This window comes from Pleurodeles waltl, chromosome 4_2 (genome assembly GCF_031143425.1).
Source record: "Pleurodeles waltl isolate 20211129_DDA chromosome 4_2, aPleWal1.hap1.20221129, whole genome shotgun sequence".
NCBI classification, from domain to species: domain Eukaryota; kingdom Metazoa; phylum Chordata; class Amphibia; order Caudata; family Salamandridae; genus Pleurodeles; species Pleurodeles waltl.
Window position 1 is genome coordinate 693,990,593 of NC_090443.1, and position 21,736 is coordinate 694,012,328.

A 21,736-nucleotide genomic window follows, 5' to 3' on the forward strand; every position below is an offset into this window, starting at 1 on the left:
ATCAGTGGTGCAGGTCACTAGTAGCATTTGATTTACAGGCCCTGGGCACACACAGTGCACTTTACTAGGGACTTACTATTAAATGAAATATGCCAATCATGGAAAACTAATCAGAATTACAATTTACAAAGACAGCATGTGCCCTTTAGCACTGGTTAGCAGTGGTAAAGTGCCCAGAGTCCTATTGCCAGAAAAAACAGGTCAGAAAAAAATAGGAGGAAGGAAGCAGAGAGTTTGGGGATGAGCCTGCAAAAAGGGCCAGGTCCAACACCCAGCATACCCAACTTACCCAGGATTCTACTTACCTTGTGCTGAGCTCCGACTTTAAGAGTTCCAAACCCCTTCTTTATGCTCTTATTCCAAGAGCTTCCCCTACATTTTGATTCCTTCCTACCTGTCTACAACCCTAATTTAGTTGTGTCTGCTCTTGGATTCTACAACAAGGCGTCACTAATCAGCACGTGCCATTACATAGTTTCAGGTATAGAACTGACATTTTATAGGTCGCTACATAGAACACCATTATTAGCATGACTAATTTTCTTACACCTCTCTCTTTTCCAGGATCACACAAGTCCCAGGGGTATTGATCCTTCCATTGGTACACAACATAGTGGTCCTCAAGCCAGCATTCTATTTGGCAGACAGTGTGAGGCCCAAGATGGATACTCAGGCAGTTTCTCTTCCTCCACTTACCTTGTTTTCTTCCCCCATTTCCCATCGGTTCTTTCTCCTGGTGTGATGTTTTTCACACATCAGGGTTAGCACAGGGGATTTGCAAACTTTTACAGGCGATTTATTAAGAACCTTTCTGTTTTTGTACAGCCTCTGACCAGACTCCTTTATAAAGGGGTTACTTTTGAATGGCTACCAAATACCTATCAGACCTTTACTGATTTAAAGACATTTTATGTGGAAGCATCTATTCTGCAACACCCAGATATCACATTAACATTCATTCTGGAAGCCAATACTTCCAATCCTGTGTTAGGTGTTGTTCTGTCTCAACGACACCCCAAAACAGATCAAATACACCCGGTAGCATACTACTCACAGAAATTGACTCTCTGCAAGGTAAATTATGTCATAGCAGACAAAGAGTTATTGGCGATAATAAGAGCTTTTGAGGAATAGCACCATTACCTTATGGAGGTTAGGTATACTATTGAAATGTAGATGGATCATAGGAATTAGCAATTCTAAAAATCAGCTCGTGCCTTCACACCTTGCCAATTACTTTAGTCATTATACTTCTCATATTTTGATTTCAGTATAGCTTACAGACCTGGGGTCCAAACAGCAAAGAGAATGCCTTGTCACGATCCTATGACATAAGAGGAACAACTTGAGAAAGACCCACCTCTTGTTCTCCAAGAACAAATCATGGTCTCCAGCATTACTAGTATTACAAATGAATTCTTGCAGGAACTCGCTACATGTTTGAAGACTTTAAACATTATTGATTGGCTACAAGCTGCTGAAACCTATTCAGAATGTAGAGTGTTATGGTACCAAAGTCATAATATCTACGTGTCACAGTCACAATATCTATGTGCCTTTTACTGATCTTCAAGTACAGGTAATACAGTAGGCACACAACTCAGGCCTAGCAGGGAATTTGGGCTCACTTAAGACTACGTCCTTAATCTCCCATTGTTTCTAGTGGACATCCTTGCGGGCAGATGTAGAACAATACATAAAAACTTATTCCATTTGTGCACAAATTAAGACAAGTCATACTAAACCAGATGGTTTGTTACAACCCATTTCAATTACAGGAGCTTCATGGCATACCGGGACTTCGTGGTGGAATTGCCATGCAGTCAAGGGCACCTGGCAGTTTTGGTGGTAATTGATCACACAGACCTTTGGCTGTCATATTATCAAGCTGCATGGAATTCCCAATGTACTCATTACTGACTGGGGCTCTCATTTTATCTCCTAGTTTTGGCGCTAGCTATGTAAATCACTAGTACCCATAGAAGTCCGTTTATCAACTAGTTACCATCCCAAAACAGATGATATGATGGAACGCCTGAATCAGATCTTTGGCCAATACTTATGCTATGTAGCATTATTACGTAGTGATGACTGGTCACAGCATCTATAGATGGTAGAATTTGTATATAACAACACACAAAACACTACATTAGGGTGCTCCCCCTTCTAATGTCAAATAGGTTTCCAACCCAAGACATTGCCTTTTGCTCTACCCGAGAAATTCCATGTACCCTCAGTTAAGGAGTATCATACACATTTGCGCAGAGTAATAAAGGATGAAAAACAAAGTTAAGAAGAAGCACAGAAACTCTCTAAGAAATATGCTGATAGAAAACGCATGGCCAAGCTTCATTATCAAGTGGGAGACTTACATTACCAAGCAACTGTAAATTGAAACCCAGATTTGTTTGTTGGACCTCCCCATCTCGATGCAAATCCATTCTCTTTTTCACGTTTCTGCACTTAAATGATGTTACACCAATACATGACAGATAATCCCTCCTAATCCCATAGTAGTTGATGGAGAACAAGAATTGGAAGTTAAACAAATCCTAGATTCAACTAGTACCCAAGGGTGTCTCAAGGGCGCTGAGCCTTATCCTGCAAAACTAAGGAAAAGCTAAGCAGAATGTATCAATAAGCGTGGATGCGCATCAAGGCATCTATTCATCAGCAACAACACTTGCATGTAAAATGCTTTTATGAGACATTGTGCTTCAAAGATAGCGCTTGGAAAATTCTTCGCATGCCACGCAGCTTTGCATTTGGCATTGTTACCTGCATGGTTGTGGGTATGTGAGAGAAGGAGCCTTATGACCAAGAGCCTTATTATTTTTATGTTTACCAGACCTCAAGAGTGCTTAAAGCCATTCAATACAGACAGTCAATCACTCAATCAGTCATTCAGTCATTCAGTCAGTATTTGCAGAGCGTGACACTATCAACCCTGGGGTTATCTGGGCCCTGGGGTGTGATGTCTCTGTTGAAGATCCAGGTCTTGAGTCTCTTCCTAATGCCGACAAGTGACGGTGCTGTTTGGAGGGGGAGGTAATTACAGCCCTTGGTGGCAATGTAGGAGAAGGAGCAGCCACCACTTTGGCTGCAATGAATTCTGGGTGTGTGTGAGGGGGCCAGAAAGGAGGAGTGCAGGTGTCCGGCAGGTTGGTGGAAGCTTAGTCGGTGGTTAATGTGGGACAGTCCTTGATCATGTAAGGCTTTGTAGGTGTCCATGAGAAGCCTGAACTGGCATCTCTTTTGGAGGGGGAGCCAGTGGAGGTTTCTGATGTAGGGGGTGATGCAGGTAAGGAGGTCCTGGACGAGTCTGGCTGCATTGTTCTTTATGCTCTGGAGTCTATTGAGGAGCTGGGCGGAGATGCCGGCGTAGAGTGCATTGCCGTAGTAGAGACAGCTGGTGACAGTTTTCCTGGTGTTGATTGGGAGCCATTTGAAGATTCTTCAGAGCACGTGGAGTGTGTGAAAGCAGGAGGAGCCGACTGCATTGATTTGCCGCTTCATGGTCAGTTTGCTGTCAAGGGTGATGCTGAGGTTGTGCACGTGGTCCACAGGTGTGAGAATGAGTCCCAGTCCAGCTGGCCACCACCAGTGGTCTCATATGAATGTGTTTCTCCCTAAGATCAGCACTTCCGTTTTGTCAGAATTTAGTTTGAGGCAGTTTGTTTCATCAAGTCGGCTATGCTGGTCATGGCTTTGCGGAAGTTTGTTCTGGTGGTAGAGGGGTCTTCTGTGAGTGAGAGAATGAGCTGAGTATCATCTGCATACGAGATGATGTTGAGTCCACAGGATCTGACGATGACGGCCAGGGGCTCATGTAGGTGCTGAACAATGTGGGGCTGAGGGATGATCCTTGGGGCATGCCACATATTATGTTCTTGGGTGCGGAGGTGAAGTGAGGCAGCCGGATGCTCTGACTGCATCTTGTCAGAAAGGAGGTGATCCATTTGAGGGTGTCATCTTGTATTCCAATGTGGTGGAGTTTGTTAATGAGGGTGTGGTGGAAGAAGGTGTCGAATGCGGCTGATAGGTCGAGGAGGATCAGGGCGGGGGTTTCCCCATGATGGAAGAGTGTTGTGGTTTCGTCCGTGGGAGCAACGAGTGTGGCCTTGGTGCTGTAGTTGGTAGAGGATCCTGATTGGGAGATGTCCATTAGGTTATTTTCTTCCAGGGAGTTGGTGCGCTATTGACTGATGGCCTTCTTGAGCACTTTGAGGGTAGGGGAGCGGAGAGATTGGTCTCTAATTTTTTTAGTTTACTGTGGTCGGCAGAGGATTTCTTTAGCAGGGGTCTGATTTCCTTGTGTTTCCATTTGTCTGGAAAAAATGCAAAGGTGATAAAGGTGTTGATGATGCTTGTGAGTTTGGTGCTAATGTGTTTGGTTCCAAGGTTAAACAGGTGGTGGGGACATGGGTCGGTGGGTGTCCTGGAGTGGATGGATGACATCATCGCAGAGGTGCATTGTGTGGTGAGCGGTGTCCACATGGTGACTGTTCTTTTGGTGTGCACAGGGGGTTCGAGAGAGCTGAGGTTGGAGATCGTAGTTTGGGGGTCAAAGTTGTTGTAGATGGCGGCGACATTGCCGTGAAAGTAGTCTGAGAGGGTGTTGCTGAGTTCTTGGGATAGTGGATAGTTCTTGGATAGTGTTCCTTGTGGCTGTCGGGTTCTGTTGAGCAGTTCATCAGTATACTTTGTGGCCAGGCATTTATTATATTCCTTTTTGATATGTGTGCAGTAGTGTGTGTGGAAAGGGCTATAGCATGAGTTAGTGTTCCCCTGCATACCAAGGAGTCTACCTGCCTCTTGTTTGGCTCTGACTTTCAGAGTTCCAGACCCCTTCTTTAAGCCCTTGGATTCTACGACGTGTTGCAAATCAGCACTTGCCATTTAATTCCAGAACACTGCTCACTTTGAACAGTTGCAGGTATAGAATTTACATCTTCATAGGTGGGCCATTGGCAGACCCAGGGCGGACATTCAAGCAGTTTCTCTTCTTGCTGCTTACCTTGTTTTCTTCCTCAGTTCCCCCTTGGTGCTTTCTTCCTGATGGGACATTTATCGCTCATCGGGGTTAGCGTGGGGGGCAGAGGAGGGCTGCACTTCGGGGCAATGCTCCTACTGGGTACGACATATACAGGTCAGTGCTGCTTTGGTTTCCTACATAGCGCTGAGCTGTCTAACACTCTGGTACCCCCATGGAGATGATTGTTCCATATAAAAATACACGAATAAATACTATACCATGCTTTAACATCATAATGACAGAAATGCTGTTTCACACAATACACTTGTGAAAGCAGTGTATATATTCAGAAAGGTATTTTGAAAATGTTATTAAAGTGTTAGCTACACCAAACACAAGATTTACAAGGGCTGCGGGTCAAGCAATCAACATATAAATTATTTCATTTATTTTCGTGCTGCAGGCCTTCTTATACTTTTGGAAACAGCTAACACATATTTTGTCAATAGGAAATTTTCAAAGCTTCAGAAATTATGCACATTATTTTTTGATCACATAATTCATACTTCATATGTGCATACTTATAAGCATACATGCACAGACACAGATAAGGCTACATTAACCCATCTGAGTATCACCTATGTGAGTGAACAACAAAGCCCTCTAAATGGAGATGTTTGAGTGTGCATCAGTATTATTCCTATAAATCATTATTTGATGTGTAAGGTGGTGCGGTAATATGGTACTATCATGCAGTAAAAAGGAGGTGTATAAACCTGTTTGAGGCAAGGAGTTCTTGGAATAAATTTGAAACTAAAAATAATGTCTTACAGAAAAGTGGCAAAGAATGTAGCGGTTGCACAAAGTAATATGAAATCAGAGGTCATATTGCACAATGACTACCTCATAAAAAATAAATGTGCCAATTCACAAAAGCACATATGAGCAGTACAAATGGAGAACTCTGTTATGTAATTTTACATGCCTTTCTAAATCAGTCATAAAACACCCATCTCACTTCTAGTAAACAGGACAGTCCTTTTTAATTGTGCTAATTATTTTGCATTGTATTATTTATTGCCATCTATTCTTTAAAATATCCACAGGGTGGGCGTTAGCTCTGGCCTCAGAAGTATTTCTCTCTCACCTCGTGCTATTGGCAGTTTAGTGTATAATTCTGCCTTCTATGGAGTGGTTGCATTGCAATTATTTTTTACATTTTTTTTTTCACTGCAGCAGGTTTTTCAAATGTTTTATTTAGGACTCAAAATGCAAACCAGACCAATTTGCTTTGTCAATATTTCTGGATTGTTTAGAGCCAATTCACAAAAGCATGTAAGAGCATGATAAAGAAGAGTAAAGGAATACTGTGTTTGTAATCGTAAGGCACAAGCACAAACAGGTGTAATGGGTACAGGTGCTGTGAGTGATTCGAACACTTACGATTAAAAAAAGAGCCAAAAGTGCAGGGGACAAAATGATAAACATGCAATTTAAAATAGGAGAATTGCATAGTGAAAGCAGCTCTACTTACTATGATTTTGTTAGCTGTGTGTAGCATAACTACACTGGTAACAGAGGTCTTTTACTCATTAAAATATGTTGCGATGAAATGAGTGAATTATAACGAGTACTGTATTATACTCCACAATAACTCTTAAACTCATAATAAATTAGGTAAAATAATAGCTACTTATTCTTGGTCTTCGTCCAAACTGTGCTTCATAAATCAGATTTTCAAGATGTCCTCGTTCAGATAACATTTGAGCCGGTTGATTGCCCTCCGTCTATGTGCCTGAATTATACTTTTGCTGAAAACAATGTGTGATGTAGTATAATCCCAAAGTAACTTCCAACACCTGGCGTTACTCATACTCCTATGGGGATGGGTGTTATGGGGATTTCCGGGACTCTCATTATGTAAACTCTGAAGCAAGTTAAGTGGTATAGATGTCCTACAGTTACACGCCGCAGGTGATGAACGCAAACCTGCCTCCATATTGCAATGACTCTTTCAAACCTTGGCAGGTATTACCATTTTTTTTTGTTTGAATGTGGTTCAATAGTAACATAGTTTGAATAGGATCTGTTCTGCGGAAACAGCTATTATTAGTCCTGCTATCTTTCCGAAAGAGAGCTGGACAGGCCCGAACAGGCCTGGCTGCCCTTCCCCTGTATTCTTATTACACCAGGTGTTTGTACTCTCTGAATACATTGGCGCTCAGTTGAAAACATTCTTGTACGATTACACTGTAAAGACTTTAGAACAAATTAAACATTTGTATTTGTATTCTTTTATGTTAATTAACTAAAAATGTCACTTACCCGCCTTACTGTTTCATCACTTGACAATGCCGCAATCAGAAAGCTTACAAATGTCTTAAATTATTTCTCTTTATGGAAAACAAAGCTTCTCAGGGTACTTGTTAGCCTTCTCAGAGTACGTTAGTGAATTCCATTTCACAAGGAGTGGTAAAGTGAAGACAATAAGCATTTTACAATAAATGCATGAAAGAGGTTGGTAGTGCAATACATAATTGGATATCCTAATAATGAAGGAGGATTTGCAGGTTAAGTTAATACATTTGCTGAGTTAAAAAACGTCTGTCAGACCTGACAGCCTTAGGGGGTCTGCCCCCAAACCTTTTGCCTTAGCACTCTGTGCACTTTACCACTGTAAACCAGTGCTAAAGTGCTTGTACTCTCTCCCTAAAACATGGTTTGATTGGTATGTACCTAATAAGTATATTTATTTACTTATAAGTCCCTAGTAAAATGGCCTACATGTGCTCAGGCCCAATAAATTAAATGCTGCTAGTGGACCTGCAGCACTCCACTGAAGTAGCACTTTAAAACATGTCTCGGGCCTGCCATTGCAGTCTGAATGCCATGTTACACTGCCATGTTGACTTGGCATTCAAAATCCCTTGCCAAACTTTAAACTCCCCTTTTATTACACATCACCCCTATGGTAGGCCCTAAGTAGCCCATAGGGCAGGGTGCTGTGCAAATAAAAGGCAGGACATATACTTTTAAGTTTTACATGTCCTGTTAATGAAAAACTCTCAAACTCATTTTTCACTACTGTAAAGCCTACCCCCTCATAGGATAACATTGGGGATTCCTTATTACACTTAATACATTGTAATTTCTGATTGGGAAGAGATAGACCTGTCTTGTTTAGTACCTATGAAATTGTAATGATAAATCCCCTTTGATGGTAAAGTTGGATTTATTGTTACAATTTTGAAAATGCCACTTTTAGAAAGTTGGCATGTTCCTGTTCTTAGCAATGTGTGAATGCGCAGCCTGTCTCCAATTCATGCCTGGGGTGGGGTGACAGCTGGGCTTTGTGCATTCCCTCTAGACAGCCACACACAAAGGGAGCTTAGGTGAGACGGATGGATTATCCACCCCCAGATGGGCCATTCTGTGCAGGTTGGGAGGGAGGAGATAGCCACAGTCTCACACCTACAGCTCAACAGGCTGTATCCTGTCCTCACACAAAGGACTGCTTAAACCCCTGTAGTGAGTCTGGAGCCAGGGCAGGAAGTGAGGACCTCTGTGGACTTCAAAGCCCTTCTTTGAAGTCTTCCCCATTTCAAAGTCACCACTGGGTATAAGAACTGGACTGGACCTGTGCATACTCTGTCAGGAAGAACTGCTGTGCTGCTGACGGAATGCCACTCTGCTGGACTGCTGTTCTGGAAGGACTCCTTCCTTGCTGTGCTGACCTGCTGCCTGCTGCCCTCCTTACCTGGGTGAGAAGGACTGGACCCACACCACTTGAACCCAACACCCAGAGTGACTCCAAGGGCCAGGAGACTGGTCTCCAGTTTTCTGAAGACTCGGACACAAAAGACTTCCAACTCTCCTGCTACAGCACCTGAACTCAGTCAGATGCGAGTCTTGCCTGCCAAGTCATGCCTATCCAGTTCTGGGCCCTTAGAAGTGGGTATAAAATGCTGCTATAAACAGAAACCTTGCATCAACGCTGTTGCACTGCTTGGAACTGGCTCAACTCCATCAATGCCGAAGCATTACCACTGCTGCAACGATCGAGTTCAGCGCATCTCCTCCATTCCTGTTGCATCTCCGACTTTGCACAGTTCGGAGCCGACATATTGCCGCCATCCCAAGGATCGACGACAATGCATTGCCTCCTCTGCTCCTTGCATCTTCCTCGATGTTGAGGCAAACAAGATACTTTGTCAGCAGGCAAGGCTGGTCTCTGTATCTGACCCGTGCTCCCTCGCGGTTGGCCTGAACTTTCAGATTTGAACCAGCCTACTGGGGCCATAAAGCCCTGGTTGGTGCTTTATGCTTTTGAGCACTACATTTCAGTTTATTGTTGAAAAGTTCATACCTCTGGTTCTACTTACTGGATATTTGCTGTTTTGTTCATTAAATTAAGCTCTTTTTTTCTAATCAGGTATGGTATCTTTGTATGATGTTTTTACTGTTTAACTGTTTAAAATATTTCACAATTACTTAAGACATTGCCTCAAGTTAAGTCAGACTGCTCTGTGCCAAGCTACCAGCGGATAAGCAGAGGTTAATTTAGGGTGTGTTTGTGACTTACCCTGACTAGGACTGGGGTTCCTGCTTGAACAGGATGCATACCCCTGCCAACCAGAAACCAAATTTCTAACAAGGTCTAATCTATATTTTCTGAAATATTAGTTATTCTTAATCCTTACACTTCTTTACATTTCACATTCTTTGGGGTACACATCTTACCAGGAAGGTGCTTATGGTTCACCTTTGCTGCCAGAGAAGTTTTTTATATGGCCCTTGGTGCACAATAAGAGGATTTGGTTATCTGTTTTTAATGTGGCTGGGAAAGACTTCTGCAAGCACACAGTCCTTAGGCTATTGTTCAATAGGTGATAGAGGCATGGCACTAAACAAGGAAATGTGGACTCAACATACATATACAATGAAATCAACAGTGTGCTCAACAAGCGTGAAATGTCAAAAGGTATTGACGCTAATGAGGGATATTAGAAATTGAAAACTTTAGGCATAACAATGCTATTGGTCTGGCTGGTATATTGAGTTCACACTTTTGTTTTTTTTTACAAAGTCTGCTGCTGTAAAAACAGAAAACAAATATAATATAAAGCAGCTGAGGTAAAGAATTGAATGTTTCACGAGAGAGTGTACATCTGAGATGTGAAATAGTTCCTCATACATTTCCAAGCAAGCAAAATACTCTTCTGGGAGAAGGCAGAATCCACTCTAAATGATTTAAAGAATTGTAAACAGTAAGTCAAAGAGACTATTGCACTGTCAAGGCTGACCTAATTTAAGGGACAGGGATATCAGTTCTGCTATTTCTTCCAGTAAAAGGATTCATTAGAATAAATATGCATCTTAAAACACATCTTGATGCTGTAATGAAAGGCATACATTTAGGTAGAATACAATGGATACAAAGGTAGCTTAAAAAAAGATGAGTTCAAAAATCAATCTTTGTTCACTTGGTGAGAATGATGCTTCTTAACCCCTTTGCTGCCAGGCCTTTCCCCCCTCAAGTGCCAGTCCTTTTTTTTGGCTATTTGGGGCAGTTTGCACTTAGGCCCTCATAACTTTTTGTCCACTTGAGCTACCCACGCCAAATTTGCGTCCTTTTTTCCAACATCCTAAGGATTCTAGAGGTACCCAGAGTTTGTGGGTTCCCTTGGAGGAGATCAAGAAATTAGCCAAAATACAGCAAAAATGTAGTTTTGAAAACAAAAATGGGAAAAAAGGGCTGCAGAAGGAGGCTTGTGTTTTTTTCCCCTGAAATGGCATCAACAAAGGGTTTGTGGTGCTAAATGTACCATCTTCCCAGCTTTTCAGGAAAAGGCAGACTTGAATCAGAAAATCAAATTTTTAACACAATTTTGACATTTTACTAGGCCATACCCCATTTTTGCTTTCAGCCTCCTTCCAGTTAGTGACAGAAATGGGAGTGAAACCAATGCAGGATCTCAGACAGCTAAACATTTCTGAAAGGTGGACACAATTCTGAGTTCAGCAAGGGGTAATTTGTGTAGATCCTACAAGGTTTTTCCACAGAAAATAAAAGCTGAAATAAAAAAATATTGAAATTAAGGTAACAAAAAAAAGCAATTTTCCTCCACGTGTTACTCTGTAACTTTTTCTTGCGATGTCAGATTTTCAAAAGTAATATACCGTTACGTCTGCTGGACTCTTCTGGTTGCGGGGATATATTGGGCTTGTAGGTTTATCAAGAACCCTAGATACCCAGTGCCAATAGAGGAGCTGCACATTGCAATGGGTTTGCATTGTATACCGTGAATACAGCAATTCATTTGGTGAAATATAAAGACGGAAAAACAGGTAGCGATGAAACCTTTGTATTTCCTAAATGGCCACAAGATAAGGTGTTGAGAAGCAGTGGATATTTGCACATCTCTGAATTCCAGGGTGCCCATACTAGCATGTGAATTACAGGGCATTTCTCAAATAGATGCCTTTTTTACACACTGTCTTACATTTGGAAGGAAAAATGTAGAGAAAGACAAGGGGCAATAATACTTATTCTGCTATTCTGTGTTCCCCCAAGTCTTCCGATAAAAATGGTATCTCACTTGCGTGGGTAGGCCTTATGCCTTTGATAGGAAACGCAAAAGGACACATCACATTTTTACATTGAAATCTGATGTCTTTTTTGGAAAGTGCCTAGCTGTGTATTTTGGCCTTAAATTCGCCGGCACCTAGGGAAACCTACCAAACCTGTGCATTTTCGAAAACTAGACACCTAGGGGAATCCAAATCTCACCAGGTTCTATTACACAGAATCCTTTGCAAACCTCAAAATTCTAGTGCCAGTGAAAGGAAATGCCCCAAAACACTATGTGGACACATCATAATTTCAAACACAAAACTACCTTTTTTTACGTTTTTGGTCCTGGGCTCAGTAGCCATTTAGGGAAACCTATCAAACACGAACATTTCTGAAAACTAGACACCCGAGGGAGTCCAGGGAGGTGTGTCTTGTGTGGATACCCCAGTGTTTTCTTACCCAGAATCCTCAGCAAACCACAAATCTAGCTAAAAAAATCACATTATTCCCACAACATTCCCCTTAGTCTCCCAGTAAAAATGATACCTCACTTGTGTAGGTGGGCCAAGTGCCTGTGACAGGGAAGAGCCAAAAATATGTCGAAAAAGAGGGGGAATCAGGTCCAAAGGGGCAGTTTGACAAAAAACTTTGGGACAGATTTTTTATCGGTATAGATGTGACAATGGTGGGTGGTAGGAATGTTATTAATTCCTGCAGATTCCAGAAGGTTCATCACAAAAATGTGTGATTTCCAGCCAAATTAGAGGTTTGCAAGCACTGTGGATAAGAAAATGCTACGAGGTGCATGTGAAGCACACCACCCTGGACTCACCCAGATATTTCGTTTTCAAATGTGACTAGGTCTTGTAGATTTTTCTACATGGCAGCATCCCAAAGTCCAAAACGTGCAGCCCTCACCATTCCAACTGGGATGATTTTGAGAGTTGGACAAGCTCTAATGGTCCAAATGTGAAACAAAAACCCAAAATAATCAACTGTCCTCTTGCTTGCCATGGGATAAGATGTTTTAGTGTGCGGGGGAGAGCTTAAAGACTGTTACCTCCCTCAGGTGGGGTGGGGCATAACCATGCCCATACTTGTTTATTGCCAACACCCCACTACTTTTTATTTTTTCGAAATTCCCTGGCATCTAGGAGGCTTTCTGCCCCCCCCCCCACCCTAGGAAGTGGATCGGGGGCAGTTGCCCCACCTGCCCACCAGTGGGCAGAACAACTTTGTCCCCATTTATTTGGGGTAAGGGTATGGCCCTTTTAAAAAAAAAAAAACATTCCCTGGTGTTTGGTGGGATTTCTGCCCCCCTGGGGGGCAGATTAGCCTCACAAAAACAGGTTGATCTGCCCCCAAGGGAGGCAGAAATAGCCTAAAATAAATTTGCCACCCAGGGGAGCGACCCTTGCCTAAGGAGTCGCTCCCCTTTTTTGAAATTGTTGCAAAAAAAAAGAAATCCCTGGTGTCTAGTGGTTTCCGCCCCCCTTGGGGGCAGATTGGGTTAAGAAAAATAGGCTGATCTGCCCCCAAGGTGGGCAGAAATGGCCTTAAATAAATTTGGACCTCAGGGGAGCGGCCCTTGCCTGAGTGGTCGCTCCCCTTTTTTGAAATTGTTGCAAAAAAACAAAACCCTTGCCTAAGCCTTATACTAGTGAACAAAACAAAAAAAACTCCCTGGTGTCTAGTGGGCATTGCTGCAGTACATTTGTAAAAGCTCAGAGAGACATGAAAAGGGAAGGAAAGGCCTTTCCTTCCCTTTTCATGCCTCTCTGACCTCCCCTGCCCCCCGTTCCAAGGAGAAACTGGAGGCGGCCACAGATCGCGTGCTGACATCATCAGACATCACAGGGGGGTTGTGGGGGGCTTGGGTGGAAGTGGAAGCGATTCCCCTTCCAACCATTTCCATGGGAGGGGGGTGCGAGGCCCTCAGGGGGAGCGCTAGTGCTTCCCCGGGAGGCTCATTGCTGGACAAGGTGGTTACGTCCATGGCGCCTGAGCGCCAAGCCAGTGGACGTAACCACCGCGTCCACGGCACCCGAGGGGTTAAACACACGTTGTAAATTAGATGGATCAAAAATATGATCCAAGTCAGAAACACAAAACTAAATATTTAGGCTTGTAGGAGGAGACAGTAGCAACTCCCTTTAGACCTTCTGCCACCAGCCGGATTTGGAGGTGGGGTGAGGTGGAGCTACATCAATATAGCTAGTGCTAGCACTACTCCTGCCATGCCTACCCAATGCCCAGATTGCCACAAATCTCTGAACTAAGCTGCAGAGATGCGTATTCAAGAAAGCCCCTCACCACATTGGAATTGATGGAAGCTCCCTCCAGAACCCCTCACTGACCATATGAAATACAATGATTTATCCAGATCATGGACCACACACATAGTAGGATGAGAAAAATCCTCACATTTCTTGACATTGAGGTGGTATCTTCCCATCTCCAGCACCACCACTGGGGCATATGTTTGACCAAATGATACACAGGATCCAACTGCAGTTGTATGAGGTGCATCATTGCAATACAGTAACCATAGCTGGACCATCGGTCTGAAATTTGAGAGAGAAAGGAAGGTCTAGGAAGGAACTGAAACTTCCACCTGGGTCTAAATTGGGCCCAAAGTATCACTTAGTTTCAAGCTAAATAGTTGTTTAATTACAAGAAAATGATGCACTCCACAGAGCCTTTCTCTTGGTTTATCTATACTATTATGATGCCTGAGGAGTGATTTACTTACTTACTTACTAGATCTTAGACTGCATTAGAACATCACATTTGTACTGACCTTGAATCTTTCGGCATCCTCCAGAGCATCCTAAATATGCTGCAACAAGTTCAAAACAGATTATCTATTGCATCATATGCCATAGGCCTCTGAAAAAAGTCAACTTATGCTAATGCAATTCTGTTGGCAGATCAAAGGCTTCCCCAAACCCTAGCTATTGTGATGTACTCCACTAAGAACAGGATCACTTGATACTGCACATGGAAATCCTTCTGTACAGGTTCGTACGAAAAACATTAGCCTGAAACAGTTCCACAGTTCCACTTTTCAATCAGTGCCATGTGATAATTATGCTTTGGACTCTGTGTTAGTCATTTATTATACTGTATACAAGTTTCTGTTTGTACCTGACCTCCAGAGTATTTTCATGTTAAACTGGCCTGCACATAAGGTCAGGAGTCCGGCTGGCATGAGATCTTGCTGTCCGACAACCATGTGGAAAACATTTACTGTGTTTGATGTCTACACTCTGATTATACCTGCTCTTTCTTATTGTAGATTTGAGGATTTTCCAAATGGAATTGTATCCAGTTATTGAGGATGATCATCTTCTTTGTTTTGCAGATGTCTTGGGTAATATCTATGTTTTATTTATCTAAGAGTCACATTTGAAGCCACCATACTTTGATATACTTTTGTGGAGCAGTCTCTTCCCACCGCAATATTCTTTGTGTTTGCTTGTTGTCTCAGCTGGGTGGGAATGGATGGCTTTTCTTTGTAGAAAACAAATGCATTCTTCATAACACCTGCAATGTGTATGCTTGCAATATTGCCCTTCCTATCATGTCTGCCTTTGTGAGAAGTATTGTGTGCAGTGTTACAATCATTGTATAGCTTCATAACATGCACTGTGAATCCTCTTTCTCTTTGTGCCGCTCCCATAGACGCATGTGATATACTCCTACAGCTCTTGGGCCCTGCTAGGGTTCTTTGTGACACTCACAGTGAAAGATTCAGCTCCTTCTAAGAACTTGGCATGGTCCTTAGGTAGCAGCCCTATTACTTAGAACTCGAGCCAGGATTTCCCCTTCAAAAACCCAGGCAAAACCCCGGTCATGCCATGACTCCAAAAATGTAAATGTAAGAAAAACACATTAATTAGTTATTAAAAATAATGTGGACTATTCACAAGGGTAAACTTACATAACAGTAAATGTACATGTATTAATTTACTCTTAAGCTTTGCAGTAAGTGTACTACTTTAGACTATTCACTATGTCTAAACCCACTACATAGTGGATTATATATCTCTGGAACCTAATTTAAGAGTGTAAACTTTCATACATAAGCATAAATCTTCACTACCAGGGCAAAGGTCTAACTTGATAAAATACAGTAAAAATGTTTCAACGTTTACTAATGTTTAACCCCTTAGCTGCTGGGCCTTTTCCCCCCCCAGTGCTGAGCCCTTTTTTGGCTATTTGGGGTAGTTCGCGCTTAGGGCTTCATAACTTTTTGTCCACATAAGCTAACCACGCCAAATTTGCGTCCTTTTTTTCCAACATCCTAGGGATTATAATGGTACCCAGAGTTTGTGGTTTCCCCTGGAGGAGACCAAGAAAATAGCCAAAATACAGTGAAAATTTTGTTTTTTCCAAAAAAATGGGAAAAAAGGGCTGCTGAAGAAGGCTTGTGGTTTTTTCCCTGAAAATGCCATCAACAAACAGTTTCTGGTGCTGAAATCACTATCTTCCCACCTTTCAGGAACGGACAGACTTGAATCAGAAAACCACATTTTTCAACACAAATTTGGCATTTTACTGGGACATACCCCATCTTTACTATATTTGGTGCTTTCAGCCTCCTTCCAGTTACTGACAGGAATGGGTGTGAAACCAATGCTGGATCCCGGAATGCTAAACATTTCTGAAAACTAGACAAACTTCTGAATTCAGCAAGGGGTCATTTGTGTAGATCCTACAAGGTTTTCCTACAGAAAATAACAGCTGAAATAAAAAAATATTGAAATTGAGCTGAACACAACAGCCATTTTTCTTTATGTTTTACTCTGTAACTTTTTCCTGCGATGTCAGATTTCTGAAAGTAATATACCGTTTTGTCTGCTGGACTCTTCTGGTTGCGGGGATATAAAGGGCTTGTAGGTTCATCAAGAACCCTAGGTACCCAGAGCCAATAAATGACCTGCACCCTGCAGTTGGTTTTCATTCTATACTGGGTATACAGCAATTCATTTGCTGAAATATGAAGAGTGAAAAAGAGGTATCAAGAAAACCTTTGCATTTCCAAAATGGGATCAAGATAAGGTTTTGAGGAGCAGTGGTTATTTGCACATCGCTGAATTCCGAGGTGCCCATACTAGCATGTGAATTGCAGGGCATTTCTCAAATAGACGTCTTTTTTACACACTCTCTTATATTTGGAAGGAAAAAATGTAGAGAAAGATAAGGGGCAATAACACTTGTTTTGCTATTCTATGTTCCCCCAAGTCTCCCGATAAAAATGATACCTCACTTGTGTGGGTAGGCCTAGTGCCCGCGACAGGAAATGCCCCAAAACACAACATGGACACATCCTATTTTTTTTATAGAAAACACAGCTGTTTTTTCCAAAGTGGCTACCTGTAGATTTTGGCCTCTAGCTCAGCCGTCACATAGGGAAACCTACCAAATCTGTGCATTTTTGAAAACTAGAGACCTAGGGGAATCCAGGATGGGGTGACTCGTGGGGCTCTGACTAGGTTATGTTACCCAGAATCCTTTGCAAACCTCAAAAAGTGGCTAAAAAAACAAGTTTTCCTAAAATTTCGGTGACAGAAAGTTCTGGAATCTGAGAGGAGCCTCAAATTTCCTTCCACCCAGAGTTCCCCCAAGTCTCCCGATAAAAATGATACCTCACTTGTGTGGGTAGGCCTAGCGCCCGCGACAGGAAACGCCCCAAAGCGCAACGTGGACACATCCAAATTTTTGGAAGAAAACAGAGGTGTTTTTTCCTTAGTGCCTACCTGTAGATTTTGGCCTCTAGCTCAGCCGGCACCTAGGGAAACCTACCAAACCTGTGCATTTCTGAAAACTAGAGATGTAGGGGAATCCAAGGAGGGGTGACTTGCGGGGCTCGGACCAGGTTCTGTTACCCAGAATCCTTTGCAAACCTCAAAATTTGGCTAAAAAAACACATGTTCCTCACATTTCTGTGGCAGAAAGTTCTGGAATCTGAGAGGAGCCACAAATTTCCTTCCACCCAGCGTTCCCCCAAGTCTCCCGATAAAAATGATACCTCACTTGTGTGGGTAGGCCTAGCGCCTGCGACAGGAAACGCCCCAAAGCGCAACGTGGACACATCCAAATTTTTGGAAGAAAACAGAGGTGTTTTTTGCGAAGTGCCTACCTGTAGATTTTGGCCTCTAGCTCAGCCGGCACCTAGGGAAACCTACCAAACCTGTGCATTTCTGAAAACTAGAGACCTAGGGGAATCCAAGGAGGGGTGACTTGCGGGGCTCGGACCAGGTTCTGTTACCCAGAATACTTTGCAAACCTCAAAAAGTGGCTAAAAAAACAAGTTTTCCTCACATTTCGGTGACAGAAAGTTCTGGAATCTGAGAGGAGCCACAAATTTCCTTCCACCCGGCGTTCCCCCAAGTCTCCCGATAAAAATGATACCTCACTTGTGTGGGTAGGCCTAGCGCCTGCGACAGGAAATGCCCCAAAGCGCAACGTGGACACATCCAAATTTTTGGAAGAAAAGAGAGGTGTTTTTTGCGAAGTGCCTACCTGTAGATTTTGGCCTCTAGCTCAGCCGGCACCTAGGGAAACCTACCAAACCTGTGCATTTCTGAAAACTAGAGACCTAGGGGAATCCAAGGAGGGGTGACTTGCGGGGCTCGGACCAGGTTCTGTTACCCAGAATCCTTTGCAAACCTCAAAAAGTGGCTAAAAAAACAAGTTTTCCTCACATTTCGGTGACAGAAAGTTCTGGAATCTGAGAGGAGGCACAAATTTCCTTCCAACCAGCGTTCCCCCAAGTCTCCCGATAAAAATGATACCTCACTTGTGTGGGTAGGCCTAGTGCCCGTGACAGGAGATGCCCCAAAACACAACGTGGACACATCACATTTTTTCATGGAAAACAGTGCCTACCTGTGGATTTTGGCCTCTAGTTCAGCCGGCACCTGGGGAAACCTAGCAAACCAGCACATTTTTGAAAACTAGAAACCCAGGGGAATCCAAGATGAGGTGACTTGTGGGGCTCGGACCAGGTTCTGTTACCCAGAATCCTTTGCAAACCTCAAAATGTGGCTAAAATAACACGTTTTCCTCACATTTCGGTGACAGAAAGTTCTGGAATCTGAGAGGAGCCACAAATTTCCTTCCACCCAGCGTTCCCCCAAGTCTCCCAATAAATATGATACCTCACTTGTGTGGTTAGGCCTGGTGCCTGCGACAGGAATAGATCACACAACGTTCAATGTTGGTCCTTACGTGAGGCAGCTGTTGACACTGGGGTGATCCATTCCTGACACAGGCACTAGGTGTAGGCACTCAAGTGGGGTAGTGTTTTTATCAGGACAGGTGAGGAGTCACTGGGTGGTAGGAATGTTGTGGATCCCAGCATATTCCTGTAGTTTGTGTGACAGAAATGCGGGAAAAATTGAGTTTTTTTTCAACATTTCAGCTTTGCAGGGTATTCTGGGTAAGAAAACTTTGGGGAATCCACACAAGTCACACCTCTGTGGACTCCCCCGAATGTCTAGTTTCCAGAAATGTTTGGGTTTAGTGTGTTTCTCTATATGGCCGCCGAATCCAGGACCAAAAACACAGGTGCCTGCCTTACAAAACCAGTTTGTTTTGCCATAGACAATTTTGATGTCTCCACAATATGATTTGGGTGGTGGAATTTGGGGCTGAACTAAATTGGGGAGCTCCCAAGAGAGCACTCTCTCTCTGCTTGCCGCGCATTAACCTGCTCTCTGGGTTGGCCTAACCTACTATTACCCAGTTGCACGAACAGCTTGCGAAGGGACAGCAGGACTGTCCTCATCACCTCCCTCATAATGTATTGGAAGAGGAGTTATCAAATGGGACTCCTCTGACTGAAAAATCACTCCCAGAGTCTGCGCCATTGTCCTATCCCTCAGATGCTGTCTCAGTATCTGATGTCTCAGTCTCTGATCCTATGTCAGAGCGGTCCTCTATAACCCGAGTGCAGGCAGCAGTCATCCATCAAGATGCCATCTCTGCTATTGGCTAAACTGTTGCTCTAAAACACTAGCCTACGTAGACAGTCACAAAATCGATGGTGTGTGTGGGATACGTGCAACAGTAGAGGCCACCTTACCTGCGCTTCTTCCCTCAATCAGCACGTACTTTCAAGACACTCAAAAAACACCTTGTCACATACCATTCGTCACAGTCTTTAGCACCTCCTGCGCCCAGTCCAACAATCATTATTGGTGCTCCCACTCCCTCCTCCTCGGATTCCCTCATTACCACCCAGCAAAAGTGCCCTTCATCTCTCCATAGACTTTACTAATGTACTCAGCTATTTACATAAAATACAGATTTGCTCTTTGCAGTAGGCATATAAACCTTCTGCGCTTCTTTATGGCACTAAAACTGCCACTAGACAAGTCGGACCCTTTTCCCCCCAGGGAAACCACACACATATTGACAAAAGTGATATATATATGACAGCCAACCACCTGAAACTCAACTCAAGCAAAACCGAAATAATCCTCTTTGGCCCACACAAAAACACCTGGGACCCCTCATGGTGGCCCACCACGCTAGGCCCTGCACCCACCCCCGCCAACCACGCACGCAACCTCAGCATCATCCTAGACTCCTCCCTCTCGATGACCCAACAAATCAACGCTCTTACCTCCTCATGCTTCAACACACTCCGTATACTGAAAAACATTCAATTGGATCCCCACAGAGACCAGAAAAACTGTCACTCACGCACTCATCAGCAGCAGGCTTGATTACGGAAACGCCCTCTACGCCGGCACCACTCTAAAACTCAAGCGCAAACTACACGCATCCAGAACTCAGCAGCACGACTCATCCTCGACCTCCGCCGACACGAACACATCTCTCCACACCTCAAATCCCTCCACTGGCTCCCCATTGACAAAAGGATCACCTTCAAGATCCTCATCCTCGCACACAAATCACTCCACAACACAGGCCCTGCCTACCTCAACGAGAGTCACCTTCCACACCCCCACACGAAACGTCCGCTCAGCTGACCTCTCTCTCGCCTCTGTCCCCCGCATCAAACACACCACCACCGGGGGCAGATCCTTCTCCTACCTTGCACCCAAAACCTGGAACGCCCTCACAACCCACCTTCGCAAGACCCAAAACCTACTTCTTTTCAGGAAGGGCCTCAAAACCTGGCTTTTCGAACAGTGAACCTCCCAGCCCCTTTCCCTCCCCCCATCCCCCCCCCCCCCCAGCGCCTTGAGACTCTCACGGGTGAGTAGCACGCTTTATAAATCTCTTTGATTGATATAGATCTACCTCTATATATATATATATATATCTATCTACATAGATATATCTATAGATATATCCATGTACCTAGATATATCTATCTACATAGATATATATAGATCTATATATACATCTATTTTTTTTTAGTTGTTGTATAGTTTCCTCAGGGGCCAAAATGCCCCCCAGGGAAACCCTACAACATCTAAAAAGAAATATTGCCCCAGGGGGTCACCCTGCCCACGGGCGACCCCCTGTCATTTTATTTTATTTATTTATTTAGGGGGGGCACCTACCTTTTTTTTTAATAAAAATTATGCCGGGGGACGGCCCGTCTTCCGGGGGGGGTGCCCCCCCAAAGTGAAATCCCTGGTGTCTAGTGGTGTTTCCTGGCCCCCGATCGCAGCTGTGCTGCGATCGGGGGCCAGAAACACTTTCAGAAGGCCTTGTAAGAAAGGGGAGACTCTCCCCTTTCTTACGAGGCCTTCTGAAACTGTTTCTGGCCCCCGATCGCACCACATACATGCACCCAACACTCTCCACCTCGCCCCCTTTCGGGTGATCAACTTACCTTTTCCAGTGAGCTGGTTATCTGGGAGGGGATGGATCCTGGTGGTTTTGCACCACCATCATCACCACGCCAGCTAGACTATGCCGAGCCGTATTATGGCCTGCAATATGGCAGGTTGAGTATTGCTGGCGTGGTGGTGCTGGTGATGCAACCGCCTCTTCAAGTCCGTTGGCTAGGCAGAAGTCCAAACACAACTCCTAAAATGGCAGTCAGCAAACCACCAGTACTGGCAGTCTGTTGGCTGCAGCAGCTGCGGCTGTCTTTGGAAAAGACCACCAAAGTCGTAATGAGGCCCTGAGTTTGTGGTTTGCATGTGTTGTCTCTATGTTTGATTCAACATGCAACCAAGCAAAATATGTGAACCAAG

General features: G+C 43.7%; 1 protein-coding gene across 1 annotated transcript in view; it reads right to left on the reverse strand.

Moving 5' to 3' along the window:
* Positions 1–21,736, reverse strand: part of SPATA1 (spermatogenesis associated 1) — a 277,801-nt gene that overhangs the window by 168,513 nt on the left and 87,552 nt on the right. The window lies entirely within an intron of this gene.